Below are 21544 nucleotides of genomic sequence, written 5' to 3' on the forward strand. Positions count from 1 at the left end.
GAAAATTAATACATATATCTGCCAAGATCTCTGCTTTTCTAAAGTATTCAAAACTATTTTAGAATATTGTGTATTAAGTTAATTTTCGAGGACGAAAATTTTTATAAGTGGGGTAGGATGTAAGACCTCTAACTTTTTTAAAAGTTATTAATTAATTATTTATGATGCATTATATATATTTAAGACTGTATTTCGGAGATTTTTATATAAAATTTGAGCAAACTCTTATTTTTTATTTAGAGTTCTTATAATTGAAAAATAGTGAATATTTTATATGCCTTAATTTTAAATATTTATATTTTTAACCTTATTTTATAAATAAAGGAGAATTAATTTAATTGTCTCCAATTTTTATTTAATTAGCATTTAATCGAAACTAATTTACAAATTTGTAATTGAAAGGATATTTTAAAGATGGATATTTTATATTTAATTTAATATAATATCTCTTAATTTTATTAAAATTTAACAAAACTCCAATTTGTCCAAAAATCTCTAATTTCACATTTGCCCCAAATTAAACCCTAAATCCCCAAAATACTAGCCTAACCCTAATTTTAATTTTCCTAACCCTAGCCGCCATACCCCTTTCTCCCAAAAACCGCCGAACCCCCATCAGCAACACACAATACACTCAGCAATTGCAGTAAAAAAGAAAAGAAAGGGGAGAAGTGAGAGGGGAAGATCGCGGAAAGAAAGGAAGGGGGAAAAAGAGGGAGGCGGCGCGGTGGGTGTCACTGCCGCCGTCGCCGCCGCTGTCGCCAGGAGAAGAGAGGGAGATCTGAGAGAGCTGAACGGGAAGAGAGGGGAGGAGACCTCGCCACCGCGCCCAGCCCCCTGTACGCCTTGTTGCATCACCGTCCAGACCGCGTCCCTGTCACCGCAAGCTGTCGCCATCGCCGACCAGGACCCATCATCGTTGCTGTTCCCTACGCCGCCGACGCGCCCGGCCTTGCCATCGAGTCGCCGCGCAGTCACACTACGGAAGAACGCTCGCAGGAAGAGAGAGAAGATGCCGTCAAGGATCCCGTCACTGTTAGTCTGTCTCGCGCCGCCGCTGAGGAAGCTCGTCACCGCCGTGCTTCCCTCAGCGTCGTGAATCTGCTTCATCGCCGAACTGAGCTTTGGAAGGAAGAGTTAGAATGTGACGAAAAGGAGAGACAACTTCCACCGCTGTCTCGCCGCCAGAGCCATGTCACCGCCACGAACCGCCGCTATTCTGGCTGCCGGAAGCCGCCGCCAAGCCTTTGCCTTCTTGGTAAGCGTTTTTACTTCCAGAACTTCTGAAATTAATATTCCAATATAAGTTATTAGAGGCTCTGAGCTGTTGGTATTGTAGGAACGAATTCAGATGATTTAATATCAAAGTTAAGGTTGCTGTTGGACTATCGGAGTTTCTGGCCGCTGTCGGAGTTGCCGCCAGGTCAGCTCGGGATCGCGGCTATTCCATTTTGCTCTTACTGTAGGTATATCTTATTACGAACCCTCGCCGTTAGTTTTCTGTTATGTGTTATTAAGGTTTTCGCGATATTTATGTTTTAGGATTGAGTTATCGGGATTGCCTATTGCAATTAAAGTCGTTTCTGCTATTGTGGAAGTGAGCAGACCTGCGATTGAGGCTGCAGTTGGTTTCAGGCGGAGAGGAATGGTTCTTGTGACGCCTTGGGTTCAACTTTCGAGGTAGGGGTTTTTCTTGAAAATCTAATTTATATTACAAAGTTGTGATAAATAGATATTAACGTGAGAGAACATACGTCTGTGATTATGATTGTCTTCCAAATATGGTTGTTTGCTGGACTGAATGACAGATTACTGGATTGCTTGAGTAGTTTGTGATTGCTGAAAAGAAATTAGCTTGAAAGGCTATTTAGTTGATTATTATGAAAAATGGCTTTTCTTGGTTTTGAAGCTAATTTTTGATAATGTAAAGGAATTGGTTTTGGAAATGATTTGGAATATAAAACTGGATTAACTTTGGAAATGGTTTAATTTTGAGTTAGTGACTTTATAAATGAGTTAGTATTTGAGCTGGTTTGATTTTAAAAAGAGATTTGTTATGGGCACTGATTCGCTTTGAAAAATAATTTGATGTTGGAACTAGCTGAATCTTGGAAAATGATTGAAATTTGGAAAAAAAGTTTGAAAAGTGTTTGGATGGGACCCGAATAGGGTGGCAAGGTCCAAGTTTTAGAGGAGATGCTGCCGAAATTTTATAAAATTGAAAGTTTTATTTGAAGTAAATAACTAGAAGGATTTGTTTCTAAACATTATATATTTTAAGAATAATCTATTTATCAAAGAAAGAATTATGTTTTGGAATTGAGATTGTTAGTGAACGGAATGGAAAGAGGATTGATGAGGATTTTCTTTGAAATATAGTTTTTGAATGAATTTGGAAATGAGATTTGGATTGATGAATGATTATGATGTTGAGATATGATCTTTGAATTATTCATATGGCTTATGAATTTGAAATATCTGAGATACGAGGTTCCCTGGATTAAGTATCGTGGCTTGCCACCATGTGTACCAGGTTGAAAACTCGATACTCTGTTGACCCTACAACGTAAGTGTGACCGGGCACTATATAAATTCCCGGGAATGTTACCCCCATTGAGCAATATTGATTATTTGAGAAAAAGCTATGCATAGACTCTTGGGGATACACGTCGGGGGACAGTCTAAGGACAATTCAGACTTGTCGGGTTGGCTGGATAACCGACAGATGAGCCTCATCAGCCATAGGACAGGCATGCATCATATGCATTTGTATGCTTTGCTTGGGTTTGAACTTGTTTTGGTTTGCCTAATTGCTAAACTGTTCTTAACTGCTACTTGAACTATTTGCTGTAACTGCTACCTACTTGTGCTTTCCTTGTTTGTCTTTCCTGTGTTTGTCCTGGTGTGCTACATTTGAGAATGAACTTTGGTGCTGAATTAATGACTGTGTTGTTTGATTGTGTGGTTGGTTTCTGATTGAGATTTGCTTATGAGAAAGGAAAGACTTTGAATTTCTAAAAATGTTAAACACTGCCTCTTTGAAAAGGTTTTAAACGATTAGCTATTGGATTTTAGAAGTATTTATAAGACAATGATAATCACAGAATCTGAAAATAGTTTTCTTATTGAATATCTTCTTATGACAACTTTGAAACTCCGTGGTGAGACCGTGTAGTTAGGTTCTCACCCCCTACAGCTTTACCTTTTCAGGAACCGGATGAAGAAGCATTAAGAAGAGTTATACTGCATTTGGTTTATATGTTGTTGTATTAATTAGATTATTTTCTTCCCTCGTCTTTGTTATTACAAGTTTGTAAGAGGGATAGGAATTGTATGTTTTATGTGTATAATATAGTGAATTATTATGTAAGGAGTCTTGTATATGAATGTATGCCTGTTTTGTATTTTTTTCTTAAGATAAAGTATGTATTTCTGGTTTTCAAAGAAATCAGCGATATAGTGTCGAATCACAGGCTCCTATTTTATTATTTAGTATGTAAAGTAGTCGTAATTCTTCTTGCTATCAGAGTAGCGCAGCCAGAAGCGTGACTTCTGATAGTGAGGGTGTTACATTATGGTATCAGAGCGGTCCTTCCTGTAGAGCCTGAAGAATGGACTGATTATGCTTTAATTGCATACTCTGAGCGTCTGTCATGTAACAGGTCTCGTTCAGATAATGAGAATTAGAGTTTTATACACATGACGGTCTATTAATTAATGCCATTAGTCTTGCATTGCATAATTCCTGGTATTAAGTTTGGCCGGCTTAACACTAGTAAATTATGTATATGAAAGCACCAATGGGTTATGATAGACAATATGCGAGTCATAGATAACGCGAGTTGCAGATTTTGGGAGCGTTAGAAATTAATTCTTGAAGTTAGTTGACATGTGATCCTTATCTGTGATAGGTGTTAGTTTTACCTTTATCAGTTGCATTGGAAATCCTTGATTCAATGCCTTTCTTGAGATACGGTTTGATTCTCTGTCAAATTATATTTCTGACTATCCCCTGGATTCTTGATGTTATGGTTCTCAATTTTACATTCTCTTATAAGAACTTTGTACTCTAATTTAATTGGAATTTGCTTCGATCAATATAATATCTTTCTTCTTGTTGCTCCTAGCAAAATTTTCTGATTTAGATTCTCTCCTTAAATTATGATTTGATATCTTGCCTCTATGCTTTGCACCATATGCGTATTCTTCTCTTAACATGCGCTTACTTATTCTATAGATTCTTGACATCACAGCTTTAGGTTATGCATTCTTCTACTTAAACGATGTAATTTATCGATGAAATCTGAACCTGTTTTGCCGTAATACATCCTATCTTATAAAGCTCTCTTGTAATTTTGTTTTGGGTCTTCAAAGTAATTCTAGTTTGATTCTCCTCTTACTTGAATATTTTTCAAGATTCTTGAAAGAATATTTTCGCTCATTGCTTAATTAAGCTTATTTTATAAATTTTGCATATTTTATTTTAATTTGAGTTGTTTTAATGCAAAATCTTATTTAAACATTTCATGTTTCTTTCGAGAAAGTGAGTTCGATCCTTTCTGAGATTATCCATTCTTTGTTAACGCTATCAATGACTTTTTGTATTATTTTCGACTTAGCTCAAATCCAGTTTAAATAAATGCGCCATTCTTCCTCTTGATCGTTCCTACCGAAGTTCTTAAATTCAAGTTTCTTCTTAGGACTACAATGTGATTTTCTACCAAGATTTTTAGTAAAATGTTTTATCCTTAGCCTAACTAATTTTTATTTCATAAATCTTGCATAATCTAGCTCGACTTGAATTTGTTTTAACAAGACGCAATATTTACGTTTTTAATTGACTTTTTTGAATTTTATAAACAATTACTCTATTCTACTCTATGGTTTCTATTGAAGATCGATCTTTGAAATCAAAATTCTTTTCTATTTGTACTTCGATTTTTTCTGTCCGGTACACTTTATGATTTTTGACCATTCTTGTTTGTTGGTGACCCAAACCATTTCTTCAAATACTTGTAAACATTGCCTTAAATCATGTTATCTTCTCTTTTGCAAACTTTGTATGTCCTTTATTCGGCCTAAATTTGTTTCGGCTAAATATGTTAACTTTTCTTATGATTTCTATTGAAGTTCTTTGATTCAGATCTCCTAAAATAATAATAATAATAATGTAAATTAACTCCTTCTGGAATATTTGATTGTTATTGTGCATTCTTGTTAAATTGCGACTCTATTCATCCTTTTGACTTTATGCGAATGATGCCCTTGTCATTTGATTTGCTCTTCCTAGGTATTTTATCCCTCTAAGTAAACTCGAATGCTTCGGTGTCTTGTGTGACCCTTAGACATGGGTAACAATATGCTAGTTTTTTAGTACACAGCTTGTTGATGCAGGAAATAAATTTGGTGAGTTTGAAAATGTCGCAGGTTATGGCGTTTAATTTTGCACTGATGCGTTTAAGCACGTGTCAGGTTGCTAAGTTTTCGAACTAAGATCGATTGTTTAGATTGCCGCATAACAATGAATGAGTTTAAAACCTTGATTGAGATTGAACTAGACCTTGGAATACTGGGGATTGGTTATGGTTTCCACTTCTTGAAACTCTCACATTCCGTTTTTTAAACTTGAAAAAAATGTTTTGATGAAGTATAACTAGATTTTCTTTTGACTATATGTCAGTTTTATGCATGCGTTTGGTTAGTGAAGCGCTTAAATATTTTTACTCATACCTTTTCAAACTTTACATAATCTTTTACAACCTGAAATTGTATTCAAGAAATGTCACATCTATGTTTTCGTTATTCTTTTACAAATATGTTGTTGTATACTTTTCTTTTGAAATGTAACGATTTTCTTAAGTTCCAATTCTTGTAAACGATGCATTCGAAAGAGTTTCATTCATACTCGAATCTTGTGAATTGTCTTTGGCCTTAGATTTTCTTTTCTATAAATCTCATACTCCTTAACTCAGCTTGAATTTGTTTCAAACCATTGTATTGTTTTCTAATCCTCAATGTTGTTTTTTAAATCCTTGTGAACGTCGTCCTTGTCACCTGACCTTATCTCATGTCTTGTAACCTTCTAAATAACTCGGAAATTACTTTAGAGGCACGTATAACCTTTGGGCATAGCGATTGAAATGTTAGTCTCCTTAGAATGTTGCTCGTGAGCATGAAAAGATGAAGCAGTGTGTGACGTTATAAGGGGTTATGGTAGTTTTGTTTCCATGTGAAAATTTGTAGATGATAGGCTTGTGACCAACTTTTTTTTTGGGTTGCGAAGTGATTGATGGAGTTGCAAATTGAAGTTCTGAAGTAAATACAACAATAGTGAGCGAACATTTTACCCGTTGTTTAAATACCAGCTTGCTTGTAGCCATTTTGCCACATTAACTATAACTTTGCTTTGTAAATGCCTATCTTGTATCTCCTGCCTTATACCATACTTTACACTTATATTTAAATCTTATAGTTATTCAGTATTTGAACATCTATATACATAAATATGCTAAACTTTCTTGCTTATCTAAAACACATTTAGAAAGTAAAGTACTGTTGCTTCAGACCACACTTTTTCCTTACACCTAAGTTTTACAAACTATTTGATATTTGGAAAATTAATACATATATCTGCCAAGATCTCTGCTTTTCTAAAGTATTCAAAACTATTTTAGAATATTGTGTATTAAGTTAATTTTCGAGGACGAAAATTTTTATAAGTGGGGTAGGATGTAAGACCTCTAACTTTTTTAAAAGTTATTAATTAATTATTTATGATGCATTATATTTATTTAACACTGTATTTCGGAGATTTTTATATAAAAGTTGAGTAAACTCTTATTTTTTATTTAGAGTTCTTATAATTGAAAAATAGTGAATATTTTATATGCCTTAATTTTAAATATTTATATTTTTAACCTTATTTTATAAATAAAGGAGAATTAATTTAATTGTCTCCAATTTTTATTTATTTAGCATTTAATCGAAACTAATTTATAAATTTGTAATTGAAAGGATATTTTAAAGATGGATATTTTATATTTAATTTAATATAATATCTCTTAATTTTATTAAAATTTAACAAAATCCCAATTTGTGCAAAAATCTCTAATTTCACATTTGCCCCAAATTAAACCCTAAATCCCCAAAATACTAGCCTAACCCTAATTTTAATTTTCCTAACCCTAGCCGCCATACCCCTTTCTCCCAAAAACCACTGAACCCCCATCAGCAACACACAATACACTCAACAATTGCAGTAAGAAAGAAAAGAAATGGGAGAAGTGAGAGGGGAAGATCGCGGGAAGAAAGGAAGGGGGGAAAAGAGGGAGGCGGCGCGGTGGGTGTCACTGCCGCCGTCGCCGCCGCTGTCTCCAGAAGAAGAGAGGGAGATCTGATAGAGCTGAACGGGAAGAGAGGGGAGGAGACCTCGCCACCGCGCCCAGCCCGCTGTGCGCCTTGTTGCATCGCCGTCCAGACCGCGTCCCTTTCACCGCGAGCTGTCGCCATCGCCGACCAGAACCCATCATTGTCGCTGTTCCCTGTGCCGCCGACGCGCCCGGCCTTGCCGTCGAGTCGCCGCGCGGTCACACCACGGAAGAACGCTCGCGGGAAGAGAGAGAAGACGCCGTCAAGGATCCCGTCACCGTCAGTCTGTCTCGCACCGCCGTTAAGGAAGCTCGTCACCGCCATGCTTCTCTCAGCGTCGTGAATCTGCTTCATCAACAAACTGAGCTTTGGAAGGAAGAGTTAGAACGTGATGGAAAGGAGAGACACCTTCCACCGCTGTCTCGCCGCCAGAGCTGTGTCACCGCCACGAACCGCCACTATTCTAGCTGCCGGAAGCTGCCGCCGAGCCTTTTCCTTCTTGGTAAGTATTTTTACTTCCAGAACTTCTGAAATCAATATTCCAATATAAGTTATTAGATGCTCTAAGCTGTTGGTATTGTAGGATCGAATTCCGATGATTTAATATCAAAGTTAAGGTTGCTGTTGGACTATCGGAGTTTCTGGCCACTGTCGGAGCTGTCGCCGGGTCAGCTCGGGATCGCGGCTATTCCATTTTGCTCTTACTGTAGGTATATCTTATTACGAACCCTCGCCGTTAGTTTTCTGTTATGTGTTATTAAGGTTTTCACGATATTTATGTTTTAGGATTGAGTTATCGGGATTGCCTGTTGCAATTAAAGTCGTTTCTGCTATTGTGAAAGTGAGCAGACCTGCGATTGAGGCTGCAGTTGGTTTCAGGTGGAGAGTAATGGTTCTTGTGACGCCTTTAGTTTATGGGTTCAACTTTCGAGGTAGGGGTTTTTCTTGAAAATCTAATTTATATTACAAAGTTGTGATAAATAGATATTAATGTGAGAGAACATATATCTGTGATTATGATTGTCTTCCAAATGTGGTTGTTTGCTGGACTGAATGACAGATTGCTGGATTGCTTGAGTAGTTTGTGATTGCTGAAAAGAAATTAGCTTGAAAGGCTATTTAGTTGATTATTATGAAAAATGGCTTTTCTTGGTTTTGAAGCTAATTTTTGATAATGTAAAGGAATTGGTTTTGGAAATGATTTGGAATATGAAACTGGATTAACTTTGGAAATGGTTTAATTTTGAGTTAGTGACTTTATAAATGAGTTAGTATTTGAGCTGGTTTGATTTTAAAAAGAGATTTGTTATGGGCACTGATTTGCTTTGAAAATAATTTGATGTTGGAAATAGCTGAATCTTGGAAAATGATTGAAATTTGGAAAAAAAGTTTGAGAAATGTTTTGATGGGACTTGAATAGGGTGGCAAGGTCCGAGTTTTAGAGGAGATGCTGCCGAAATTTTATAAAATTGAAAGTTTTATTTGAAGTAAATAACTAGAAGGATTTGTTTCTAAACATTATATGTTTTAAGAATAATCTATTTATCAAAGAAAGAATTATGTTTTGGAATTGAGATTGTTAGTGAACGGAATGGAAAGAGGATTGATGAGGATTTTCTTTGAAATATAGTTTTTGAATGAATTTGGAAATGAGATTTGGATTGATGAATGATTATGATGTTGAGATATGATCTTTGAATTATTCATATGGCTTATGAATTTGAAATATCTGAGATACGAGGTTCCCTGGATTAATTACCGTGGCTTGCCACCATGTGTACCAAGTTGAAAACTCGATACTCTGTTGACCCTACGACGTAAGTGTGACCGGGCACTATATAAATTCCAGGGAATGTTACCCCCATTGAGCAATATTGATTATTTGAGAAAAAGCTATGCATAGACTCTTGGGGATGCACGTCGGGGGACAGTCTAAGGACAATTCAGACTTGTCGGGTTGGCTGGATAACCGACAGATGAGCCTCATCAGCCATAGAACAGGCATGCATCATATGCATTTGTATGCTTTGCTTGGGTTTGAACTTGTTTTGGTTTGCCTAATTGCTAAACTGTTCTTAACTGCTACTTGAACTATCTGCTGTAACTGCTACCTACTTGTGCTTTCCTTGTTTGTCTTGCCTATGTTTGTCCTGGTGTGCTACATTTGAGAATGAACCTTGGTGCTGAATTAATGATTGTGTTGTTTGATTGTGTGGTTGGTTTCTGATTGAGATTTGCTTATGAGAAGGGAAAGACTTTGAATTTCTAAAAATGTTAAACACTGCCTCTTTGAAAAGGTTTTAAACGATTAGCTATTGGATTTTAGAAGTATTTATAAGACAATGATAATCACAGAATTTGAAAAGAGTTTTCTTATTGAATATCTTCTTATGATAACTTTGAAACTCCGTGGTGAGACCGTGTGGTTAGGTTCTCAACCCCCTACAGCTTTACCTTTTCAGGAACCAGATGAAGAAGCATTAAGAAGAGTTATACTGCGTTTGGTTTATATGTTGTTGTATTAATTAGATTATTTTCTTCACTCGTCTTTGTTATTACAAGTTTGTAAGAGGGATAGGAATTGTATGTTTTATGTGTATAATATAGTGAATTATTATGTAAGGAGTCCTGTATATGAATGTATGCCTGTTTTGTATTTTTTTTTTCTTAAGATAAAGTATTTATTTATGGTTTTCAAAGAAATCAGCGATATAGTGTCGAATCACAGGCTCCTATTTTATTATTTAGTATGTAAAGTAGTCATAATTCTTCTTGCTATCAGAGTAGCGCAGCCGGAAGCGTGACTTCTGATAGTGAGGGTGTTACAAATATTAAATAAAAGAAAAGAAAAAATATTTTTGTTTTTATTTTAATTATAAGTTAAAATTCGAAATTTAAGAAAGGAAATAAAAGCAAATTGAAAACTAAGTAAATTAATTAATTAAAAGGATTTTTTTGAAAAAAAGTTAGTTAGTTTTCGAAAATAATGAGAGAGAAAAGTAGTTAGGTGGTTTTGAAAAAGATGAGAAATAGTAAACTTTTTAAATTAAAACAAACAAATCAAGTAGTTAGTTGAAAAATATTTTGAAATTAAAATTTAAAATAGATATGATTGAAAAAGAAATTAAAAAGATTTTATTTTTGAAATTAAAGTTGATGACTTGGCTCATAAGAAACTAAAAGATATGGTTCTAAAATTTAAAGATTGAACTTTTTCTTAATAAGAAAGTCACAAACTTGTAATTTTTGAATGAAAACATTAAATGTTAGCAATAATTTCGAAAATTATGAAATAAAATTAAGAAAAAGATTTTGAAAATTAATTTAAAGAATTTTTGAAAATACTAAAAGGAGACAGAAAAGATTTGATTTTGAAAAATATTTGAGAAGATAGATTTTTGAAATTGAAATTTTGACTTGACTAACAAGAAACAACTAAATTTTAAAAATTTTTGACTAAGTCAACCCAAAGATTTCAAAAATTATGATCAGTTAAAGGAAAATATAGTTTTTTATTTTTGAATTTTAATGAGGAAAGAGAAAAACAACAAAATGACTCAAGACATGAAAATTTAAGATCAAAATCAATAATGCATGCAAGAACACTTTGAATGTCAAGATGAACACCAAGAAAACGTTGAAGATCATGATGAACATCAAGAACATATTTTTGAAAATTTTTAAGAAAAGAAAGACATGCAAGACACCAAACTTAGAAAATTTTTAATGTTTAGACACTAGTAATTCAAAAATGCATATGAAAAACAAGAAAATACACAAAACAAGAAAATTTAAAGATCAAACAAGGAGACTCATCAAGAACAACTTGAAGATCATGAGGAATATAATGCATGGGTTTTCGAAAATTTTAAGAAGAATTGAAAATATGCAATTGACACCAAACTTAAAATTTGACTCTAGACTCAAACAAGAAATGCAAATTTTTTTGGTTTTATGATTTTATTAAATTTTTTTGTAAAATTTTTCGAAAATTATTTTGGAAAAAGAAAGTAAAGAAATTCAAAATTTTTAATAAGAATTCCAGGTTTCATGCAGTGTTAGTCTAATGCTCCGGTCCAAAAGATTAGACATGGCCAAATGGCCAGCCAAGCTTCATGTGAAAGCTTCAGTCCAAAGGATTAGACATGGCTTAATAGCCAGCAAGCTTTAGCATAAAACATACAAGCATGTCAGTGGAAGTGGAAACCTCAGTCCAGAAGAATTAGACATGGCTTAACAGCCAGTCAGGCTTCAACATCTCTCATGAAGCTCTAGAATTCATTCTTAAAAATTCTAAAGAACAAAATAATTTTTTTTTGAAAAAAAAAAGAAAGCTTAAATGTAAAATAAAATTACCCAATCTAAGCAACAAGATGAACCGTCAGTTGTCCAAACTCGAACAATCCCTGGCAATGGCGCCAACAACTTAGTGCACGGAATTGTGATTCACACTTTTCACAACTCCAATACAACTAACCAGAAAGTGCACTGGGTCATCCAAATAATAAACCTTACGTGAGTAAGGGTCGATCCCACGGAGATTGTCGGCTTGAAGCAAGCTATAGTCATCTTGTTGATCTCAGTCGGGCGGATTCAATTGATTATGAGTTTTGATAATTAAAATATAAATAAAATGTAAATTAAATAAAGATACTTATGTAATTCATTGGTGGGAATTTCAGATAAGCGTTTGGAGATGCTTTGTTGCTTCTGAGCCTCTGCTTTCCTATTGTTTTCATCCAATCATGCACACTCCCTTCCATGGCAAGCTGTAAGTTGGTGGATCACCGTTGTCAATGGCTACCGTCCGTCCTCTCAGTGAAAACGGTTCCAACTACGGTTGCTGTACGGCTAATCAACTGTCGAATTTCTCGTCTCGGATGAAATATACCGGGTACAGCTACCGCAGGGCTAATCATCTGTCGGTTCTCACTTGTGTCGGAATAGAATACATTTATTCTTTTGCGCACTGTCACTGCGCCCAATAGTCGCGAGTTTGAAGCTCGTCACAGTCATCCCTTCCCAGATCCTACTCGGAATACCACAGACAAGGTTTAGACTTTTCGGATCTCAGGAATGCTGCCAATTGTTTCTAGCCTATACCACGAAGGTTCTAACCTCACGGACTCGGTCCACGGATCAGATACCCAAGAGAATATACTCCAGCTGTCGTCCAATGACTACGTTGAACATCATGTAGACCGCTTGTGGTTGTCAGGCACGCGGATCTTGGCTAAGCGAGTAACAAAGATAGTGGGTGATTGTCACAGGTCACCCCTTCACTCTGACTTAACTGAATTAAGTACGAGAGTATATCTTGGAGAAGAAATAGGCATGAATTGAAGGAAAAATAATATTACTTGTATTAATTCATGATGAACAGCAGAGCTCTTCACCTTAATCTATGAGGTGTAGAAACTCCACTATTGAAAATACATAAGGAGAATAAGTCTAGGCATGGCCGAATGGCCAGCCTCCCAAACGAAATAAGAATTTGAAAATAGGGAAAAAAGCTCCAGATACAATAGTAAAAAGTGCTATATTTACTAACTAGTTACTAGGGTTTATAGAAAATAAGTAACTAAGTGCAGAAATTCACTTCTGGGGCCCACTTGGTGTGTGCTTGGGCTGAGCTTTGAGCTTTACACGTGCATAGGCCATTCTTGGAGTTAAACGCCAGCTGGGGTGCCAGTTTGGGCGTTTTACTCCAGCTTTGGTACCAGTACTGGCGTTTTACGCCAGAAAAGGGTCTCTGGTGGGCGTTTGAACGCCAGCTTGGGCCATAAAATCTCGGCAAAATATGAACTATACATTGCTGCAAAGCCCAAGATGTCTACTTTCTAAAGCAATTGAGAGCGCACCAATTGGGCTTCTGTAGCTCCAAAAAATTCATTTCGAGTGCAGGAGGGTCAGAATCCAACAGCATCTGCAGTCCTTTCTCAGCCTCTGAATCAGATTTTTCTCAGGTCCCTCAATTTCAGCCAGAAAATACCTGAAATTATAGAAAAACACACAAACTCATAGTAAAGTCCAGAAATGTGATTTTTGTATAAAAACTAATAAAAATATAATAAGAAGTAACTAAAACATACTAAAAACTATGTAAAAACAATGCCAAAAAGTGTATAAATTATCCGCTCATCACTAATCCTATCACTTAATCCTTTCACAACTTATGAGAAATGTTATGTTTATATCACTGATAATCCAACTCCTTCTGATTTTGCCTGAGTAAGACCTGCAAGACAACCATAGTTTGCTTCAAGCCACAATCCTCTTGGGATCGACCCTGACTCGCTCAGGTATTACTTGGACGACCCAGTGCACTTGCTGGTACTACTGCTGTTGTACAAAATAGTGTGGGTTTTGCGTATACGCGCACCATGGAGACACTCAAAACTCAGCCCAAACACTCACTAAGTTGGCCCTGGAAGTGGATTTTAGCACTACAAGTCCAATTTATCATATTTATGTAATCCTTAGTCATTAGATTAGTATAAATACTACTTTTCTCATTGTATTAGAAGAATTTTTGTCTACAGTCAAGTCTTTGACTACGGACTTTTGTCCACGGTCTTTTGACCACAGCTTTTGGATTCATTTTACACTTCATATGTATTCTCTATACGGTATGAGTCTCTGAACCCCTAGGTTAAGATTAAGAGCTCTGCTGTGTTTTATGAATTAATAAAACTACTACTGTTCTATTTCAATCTGTGTTTGACTCTATTCCAAGATGTATCTTCGTCCTTCAACTTGATGAAGGAGATGACCCGTGACAATCATCTTCATTTTTCAACCTATGAACCGCGTGTCTGACAATTACCTATGTTCTACTTGAGTTCAGTGAGACACCAACACCCAGGTAATTGCTGAGTGACAGCTTGATTATACATCTCTTAGACGGTTAATCCACGACTTCGTTGGGGACTTCTTGAGGCACCAATTCAGCCAATTTTGGGGAGATTATGGTCTTCATGATAGAGGCTAGAATCAAGGAGCAGCATCCTCTGATCTAGAAGGTCTAACCTTGTCTGTGGCATTCTGAGTAGGATCAGAAAAAGGATAGACAGCAAGAGCTTCAACCTCATTCATATTGGGCGCACACTAAACCTATCTTTATTTAGTGTGCACCCAATAATATGTGAGGAAGGTTGGCGACTGCGACTGTATGGCGTTCGATCACTTACAGCCTACTATGGAAGGAATCATTCACAATTGGAGTAGACAGTAGGAAAGGATTGATTCGGAAGGACAAAGCATCTCCGAGACCTCAACCTGATTCTTACCATTGAATCCATAAGTATCTTTATTTTATCTTTATGCTTTATTCAAAACAATAATTTTTATTATCTTCCTGACTAAGATTTACAAGATAACCATACCTTGTTTCAACCCGACAATCTCCGTGGGATCGACTCTTACTCATGTAAGGTATTACTTGGACGACCCAGTGCACTTGCTGGTTAGTTGTGCAGAATTGTGAAGTGTGTTGCAAATCCGTGCTACCAGCATCCCATAATACACTTCAATAATCCACAATTTTGGGGGCTCATTGCTTGGTTACCAATTTTTCAAGGCTTGGCACACATGACTTGGGATCCCATAGAGCATATCAAGTTCAAACATTGGTGGGGATTCAAGGAGAAATTCAAGCAAAAGCCACCATAACAAGAGTCTTACCAACCATCTAATTTTAGGACAATAAACAAAAAGACTAGGTGGAAGACACCGATATCATGGTAAAATTTTTCAATTTCTTTCTTGTATATAGTTTGATTGATATTTTAGACTTTTTTTAGATTGAATTTATTAGATATTTTATATTTGCTTATTACTATGTTGGTGGGAGACACCGTTATTACTACTACTTTTTTGGTGGTTTGATTGTATGTTTGTCTTAATTTGGTGAAAACATGGCCTAGAACAGTGGCAGGTTCCATGCATACGTATCATGCATACATATACATCTCATTCAAAATCTATCAGTTGATGCGTACACATCATACATGCATATACATCAGTTGTATATACATCAATCATGCATATGCATCCTCCCAAATTCCACCAAAAATAGTGTGAGGTTCCTGGCGTAGTACTCTTCATCCTCAAAGAATTTTTTTAAGTATCTTGGTTAAAATAATAAGTTTTCAAGAAAAAAAATCTTTTTAATACATCCCATTAATTCAAGTTAAATCTTTTTATTGAAATTACTTGAATAAGAATTGTGGAACATATATTAAAGTTAGAACACACAACTTAGTGAGATTTGAGCCTTTAATGTGTTGTTACATACTTTTAACCAATATTTTATTCTTGTGTGTTATTCTCTCTATAATTGTAATCTTTGACTTATTTGATTCTTTATGTTTAATATTTTGTGTGTGTATACATTTATATGATTGAGGCCATTATTTCATGTGAACTCACTTATTCAGAAAACCTTACCTTATCAATCTACTATTGTTAATCAATTTTGAGCCTAATGATTCCCTTTAGCACAACACTCTCATAAGTGAAAAATTATGAATGCTCACAATTTGATCTTTGATTAGCTTAGACTAATGGATATTGCATCATTTAAGTATGGGAAAAAAGAAAATATTGGAGGAGAAAAAAAGTGTATTGATTGAAAATTTTAGGAATTAGGCAAACACATACATGAATTAGATTGTTAAAATTAAAAGCATATGCATTTCTCATGAAATTAAAAAAAAAGAAAAAAATAAAATAAAAAAATTTGTATAGAAATTTTTTTTAAAGTAATAAATGTTGTTCCAAATAACATTTTTAGCAATAAGTGCATATGTGATATAAATTGAAAAGTATGCATGGATGTGTTTGGGAAGTGAATCATAGATAGCTAGTCCACTTAACAAATACATCCTCACTTTTTATCCTGGTTCCATTACAACTCTCTAAAGTTCTCATAATATTTGCATGCATGCATTAAATATTTGTTGATTATTAGAAGAATAAGTTTTAGAAAGCAAGGTTAGAAGAGAATTGAGTGATTTAACCCTATAAACTACTAGAGAGATTAGAAAATAAAAACGTCCGGTTAGGGTTCAATTGCTCAATTCTATGTCCCCTATTCTCATGAAAATCTTATAATTTTGTAATTTTTTAGAACTCAAATTGATTAATAGGATTAAATTGATTGATATAATATATATATTCTTGAAAATTAATTTATTTTAACCAAGTAGATGGAAATAGGTAGGTGATGAGCGGATAATTTGTACGCTTTTTGGCATTGTTTTTAGTATGTTTTTGGTATCTTTTAGTTAGTTTTTATTATATTTTTATTAGTTTTTAGTTAAAATTCACTTTTCTGGACTTTACTATGAGTTTGTGTGTTTTTCTGTGATTTCAGGTATTTTCTGACTGAAATTGAAGGTTCTGAGCAAAAATCTGATTCAGAGACTGAAAAGGACTGCAGATGCTGTTGGATTCTGACCTCCCTGCACTCGAAGTGGATTTTCTGGAGCTACAGAAGCCCAATTGGCGCGCTCTCAACGGCGTTGGAAAGTAGACATCCTGGGCTTTCCAGCAATATATGATAGTCCATATTTTGCTCAAGATTTGATGGCCCAAACCGGCGCTCAAAGTCACCTACAGAAATTCCAGCGTTAAACGCCGGAACTGGCATAAAACTTGGAGTTAAACGCCCAAACTGGCATGAAAGCTGGCGTTTAACTCCAGAAAAGGTCTCTACACAAAAATGCTTTATTGCTCAGCCCAAGCACACACCAAGTGGGCCCGGAAGTGGATTTTTCTGTCATTTACTCATTTCTGTAAACCTTAGGATACTAGTTTACTATTAATAGGATCTTTTGACATTGTATCTGTACCTCATGACACTTTACACGTTTCTTTGTGTACTTTCCACGGAATGAGTCTCTAAACCCCATGGTTGGGGGTGAGGAGCTCTGCTGTGTCTTGATGGATTAATGCAATTACTACTGTTTCTTATTCAATCATGCTTACTTCCATTCTAAGATATCACTTGCTCTTAACCCGGATGAATGTGATGATCCGTGACACTCATCATCATTCTCAACTATGAACATGTGCCTGACAACCACCTCTGTTCTACTTTAGATTAAGTAGATATCTCTTGGATTCTTTAATCGGAATCTTCGTGGTATAAGCTAGAACTGATGGCGGCATTCAAGAGAATCCGGAAGGTCTAAACCTTGTCTGTGGTATTCTGAGTAGGATTCAATGACTGAATGACTGTGACGTGCTTCAAACTCCTAGCAGGCGGGGCGTTAGTGACAGACGCAAAAAAATCAATGGATTCTATTCCGGCCTGACCGAGAACCGACAGATGATTAGCCATGCTGTGACAGAGCATAGGAACATTTTCACTGAGAGGATGGGAGGTAGCCACTGACAACGGTGAAACCCTACATACAGCTTGCCATGGAAGGAGACTTGCGTGTTTGATGAAGAAGACAGTAGGAAAGCAGAGATTCAGAAGATGGAGCATCTCTAAAGCCTCAACCTATTCTCCATTACTGCTGAACAAGTAATAATTTCATGTTCTTTCGCCTTTCACAATCAATCCTGATAATTTCTGATATCCTGACTAAGATTTACAAGATAACCATAGCTTGCTTCAAGCCGACAATCTCCGTGGGATCGACCCTTGCTCACGCAAGGTATTACTTGGACGACCCAGTGCACTTGCTGGTTAGTTGTGCGGGATTGCAAAAGTGTTATTGCAATTTCGTGCACCAAGTTTTTGGCGCCGTTGCCGGGGATTGTTCGAGTTTGGACAACTGACGGCTTATCTTGTTGCTTATATTAGGACTGTTTTATTTTTGTAGGTTTAGAGTCTTTTATTTGAGTCTAGTTTCATATTTTAAGTTTGGTGTCAATTGCATGCTTTTGCTTTTCTTTTAGTTTTTCGAATTTGCATGTTCTTAGTCCCTTTTTGATCTTTAAAAATTCTAAGTTTGGTGTCCTCTTTGTGTTTTTCCTTTAAAATTTTCGAAAATTAGTGTTTGATTTTCTAAAAATTTTAAGTTTGGTGTCTTTTTGTTGTTTTTTTCTTTCCTCTTTTTAAAAATCAAATCTTTTTCATAAAAATTTTTCAATCATATCTTTTTAATTGCTATTTTCAAAATCTTTTTAATTAACTAATTGATTCAGTTCTCAATTTGCTTTGATCTTGTTTTCTTTTTGATTTTCGAATTTTTATTTTAATTTTCTTTTATTTTATTTTAATTTTTTTTGTTTATTCAAAAAAAAAAAAACAAAATTTATCTGTTTGCAATCATTATCATTTCCCTTTTGTCCATTATGGACCCAAGAGGGATTGATCGGTCCAAAAGGACTCTGGGGTCATATGCTAACCCCATTACAGCTGCATATGGGAGTAGCATCTGTACACCTCCCATCAAAGCAAGCAGCTTTGAGCTAAATCCTCAACTCATTATCATAGTGCAGCAAAATTGCCAGTATTCCGGTCTTCCACAGGAAGAACCTACTGAGTTTCTGGCACAGTTCTTACAAATTGCTGACACAGTACATGATAAAGAGGTAGATCAGGATGTCTACAGACTGTTACTGTTTCCATTTGCTGTAAAAGATCAAGCTAAAAGGTGGTTGAATAACCAACCTACAGCAAGCATAAATACATGGAAATAGTTATCAGACAAATTCCTAAATCATTTTTACCCTCCAAAGAGGATGACACAGCTAAGGCTGGACATCCAAGGCTTTAAACAAGAGGATAATGAATCCCTTTATAATGCCTGGGAGAGGTATAGAGGTATGCTGAGAAAATGCCCCTCTGAAATGTTTTCAGAGTGGGTACAGTTAGACATCTTCTACTATGGGCTCACAGAAAAAGCTCAGATGTCTTTAGACCACTCAGCTGGTGGATCTATACACATGAGGAAGACAATTGAAGAAGCTCAAGAGCTTATAGACACTGTTGCTAGAAACCAATACTTATATTCTAGCAATGAGTTCGTTCCAAAAGAGGAAGTCATGGCATTAGTCACTGATCCTAATCCTCAAGAACAGATGAATGAGCTTAATCAACAATTGCTCCTGATGACAGAACAGTTAGCAGAATTTAAAGAAATGCTCCATGATACTAAGGTTGCTAACAAGAACATAGAACTACAGTTGAATCAAGCAAAACAGCAAATATCTAAACAGATAACAGAGGAATGTCAAGCAGTTCAACTGAGGAGTGGGAAGACACTGAACACCACTGCTCAAAAGAGCAAAAAGCCAAACAAGGAACAATTGACAGAGGATAACCAAACCACTGTTCAAAATCCCTCTGAGGACAGTAAGAGCCCAGAGAGGAATGTTATTGGCGTTCAAACGCCAGAAAGGGAAGGAAAGCTGGCGTTAAACGCCCATTCCCTGCCCAGTTCTGGCGTTCAAACGCCAGAAAAGGGGGAAAAGTTGGCGTTAAACGCCCATTTTCCACCCAATCCTGGCGTTCAAATGCCAAGGGAGGATCAGACACCTGAGAGTGCTGATAATAATCCCTCTCACAAGGCTTCTTCAACCACTTCTGTAAGGAATAAACCTGCAGCATCTAAGGTTGAAGAATATCAAGCCAAGATGCCTTATCCTCAGAAACTCCGCAAGGCGGAACAGGATAAGCAATTTGCCCGCTTTGCAGACTATCTAAGGACTCTTGAAATAAAGATTCCGTTTGCAGAGGCACTTGAGCAGATACCTTCTTATGCTAAGTTCATGAAAGAGATCTTAAGTCATAAGAAGGATTGGAGAGAAACTGAAAAAGTGTTTCTCACTGAAGAATGCAGTGCAGTCATTCTGAAAAGCTTACCAGAAAAGCTTCAAGATCCTGGAAGCTTTATGATACCATGCACATTAGAGGGCGCTTGCACCAAGACAGCCCTATGTGATCTTGGAGCAAGCATCAATCTAATACCTGCATCCACTATCAGAAAGCTTGGGTTGACTGGAGAAGTCAAACCAACCAGGATATGCCTCCAACTTGCTGATGGCTCCATTAAACACCCATCAGGCATAATAGAGGACATGATTGTCAAGGTTGGGCCCTTTGCCTTTCCAACTGACTTTGTGGTGCTGGAAATGGAGGAGCACAAGAGTGCAACTCTCATTCTAGGAAGACCTTTCCTAGCAACTGGACGAACTCTCATTGATGTACAAAGAGGGGAAGTAACTCTGAGAGTCAATGAGGACGAGTTCAAGTTGAATGCTGTAAAAGCTATGCAGCATCCAGACACACCAAATGACTGCATGGGCGCTGACATTATTGACTCTCTGGTAGAAGAGATCAATATGGCTGAAAGCCTAGAATCAGAGCTTGAGGACATCTTCAAAGATGCTCAACCTGATCAAGAGGAACTAGAGGAAGCAAAGGAATTTTCGAAAATTCCTCAGGAGGAGGATAAACCCCCCAAACCTGAACTCAAACCTCTACCACCATCCCTGAAGTACGCATTTCTGGGAGGGGGTGAAACTTTTCCAGTGATTATAAGCTCTGCTTTAAATCCACAGGAAGAGGAAGCACTGATTCAAGTGCTAAGGACACACAAGACAGCTCTTGGGTGGTCCATAAGTGATCTTAAGGGCATTAGCCCAGCTAGATGCATGCACAAGATCCTGTTGGAGGATAATGCCAAACCAGTGGTTTAACCACAAAGGAGGCTAAATCCAGCCATGAAGGAGGTGGTGCAGAAAGAGGTCACTAAATTACTAGAGGCTGGGATTATTTATCCTATTTCTGATAGTCCCTGGGTGAGCCCTGTCCAAGTTGTCCCCAAAAAGGGAGGCATGACAGTGGTTCATAATGAAAAAAATGAACTGGTTCCTACAAGAACAGTCACAGGGTGGCGTATGTGTATTGACTACAGAAGGCTCAATACAGCCACCAGAAAGGATCATTTTCCTTTGCCATTCATAGACCAAATGCTAGAAAGACTAGCTGGTCATGATTACTACTGCTTTTTGGATGGCTATTCAGGCTACAACCAAATTGCAGTAGATCCCCAGGACCAAGAGAAAACAGCATTTACTTGCCCTTCTGGCGTGTTTGCCTACAGAAGGATGCCTTTTGGTCTGTGCAATGCACCTGCAACCTTTCAGAGGTGCATACTCTCTATCTTCTCAGATATGGTAGAGAAATTTCTGGAAGTCTTCATGGATGACTTTT

Source organism: Arachis stenosperma, chromosome 9, assembly GCF_014773155.1.
Source record: "Arachis stenosperma cultivar V10309 chromosome 9, arast.V10309.gnm1.PFL2, whole genome shotgun sequence".
NCBI classification, from domain to species: Eukaryota; Viridiplantae; Streptophyta; class Magnoliopsida; order Fabales; family Fabaceae; genus Arachis; species Arachis stenosperma.